The 1,508-nt window shown below is 43.0% G+C and overlaps 1 non-coding gene across 1 annotated transcript; it reads right to left on the reverse strand.

The window, feature by feature from the left end:
* Window positions 1-1,142: 1,142 nt before the first annotated feature.
* On the reverse strand, window positions 1,143-1,219 carry LOC136723978 (small nucleolar RNA SNORD66). The gene has a single exon (XR_010806919.1). It is a non-coding gene; the product is annotated as a small nucleolar RNA SNORD66 (small nucleolar RNA).
* Between the last annotated feature and the right edge of the window lie 289 nt (window positions 1,220-1,508).

The following is a 1,508-nucleotide window of genomic DNA, read 5'->3' on the forward strand; positions in this document are numbered from 1 at the left end:
TAGTTTTATTTGATTGTTTGCCTTTCATTATACCACAGCATTTAAAGAGCTATCGGCTGTTGTAGGTGGTTCAAAAACTCTGTGATTCTACTGTTAACCGTATATCACTATTATGACATTTTTGTTTTTTAAATCAGCTCGATTAAATAGAAAAAATGTTGATCGTCAATTCAATTAGTTGATTCATAGACCCGATTAATTGATTAATCGAGGCAGCCCTAAAAATACGTTCAAATGTTCCTACCACCAAGGATGCATCCAGCAACTTCTGCTTCTTCTCCAAGACCTCGTCTCCATCCTCCTCCGTCTCAAACTCCTTCTGGCAGCGGTTCAAAAGCAGAGAGCGGAAAGGCACCGTCTCTCCCGGCTTGTCAACGGCTGGGACTTTGAGCTACAGAAAGGGGAGCAGGAACAACATAAACCCTAAGCAAGATGGTGTGCTAGGCTGGCTTCCAGCTTTAATAGGTATCGGAGTGAAAACTCTTGATATGCGCATCACAAGACAGGCATCTGCTAGTCCATTCAAAACTGAACTCCCACAAATTACAATTCCAGAGCTAAACAAATCTGATCCATGTATTATTATTATTATTATTATTATTATTATTATTATTATTATTATTATTATTATTATTATTATTATTATTATTTCCTAGCAGATGTCCTTGTCCAATATAAGAGCAATACAAAGTGCAATAATACAGAGCAGTTCAAGTCGTAATACATTTTACAAGTTCAAATTTACACAAATAGCATCTTCACAATCCTCTACCATTCCCTCCCTCCCTCTTTCACTTCACTCTCCCCGTCACCCTCCTTCTCTCACCCTCAGAAGGCACTGGCACATATTGGCGTATGAGGCGGAGAAGTTGGGTTCGGAGACGGCCTTCTCGAAGATGAGCTCCATGACACCCTGGAGTCGCTGCTCCGTGTCGATGGTCAGCTCGTTCACTTGACGCATCCACGGCTGGAACATCTGTGGGGTCAGCTTGTTCAGAATACCACTCACCCTGCGGAAGAGCTCCTGTTGAAGGGGAAAGGGGGGAGGAGGGAAGGAAGGAAAAAGAGTTAGTTCTGCAAACCTCGGCCAAGTCCGTGTTTTTATTTGTTCTGGAGAGGTGGGTGCATGTGAGCGTACTCAGCCCCTCAGTTCATCTTCTCCATCAGTAGAGGTCAGTGGCCCAGACACCAATGCACTACAAATAGATCATCAGTGGGGCTCCAATTTTACCCACAATCCCCTTTACTAGACTAGCAAATTATTATTCCCACCCCCCCAAACATGAACCGTGTCCTCTGCTCCTACATACCTGGGTCTTAATGACCTCGGGGTCATCACCCACTGTGGGAGCCTTCTTAATTGTAGGCAGGTAACACACATACAGTCATCTAAATAACAATCGCAATTAGACAGCAGTTGACAAAAAGTACAAATGAGACAAATGTCCAAGATCAGCATTAAACAGATCCATCAGAACAATGCAGGTAACCATCTCAATCAGAAGGAT

This window comes from Amia ocellicauda, unplaced genomic scaffold (assembly GCF_036373705.1).
Source record: "Amia ocellicauda isolate fAmiCal2 unplaced genomic scaffold, fAmiCal2.hap1 HAP1_SCAFFOLD_171, whole genome shotgun sequence".
Lineage (NCBI taxonomy): Eukaryota > Metazoa > Chordata > Actinopteri > Amiiformes > Amiidae > Amia > Amia ocellicauda.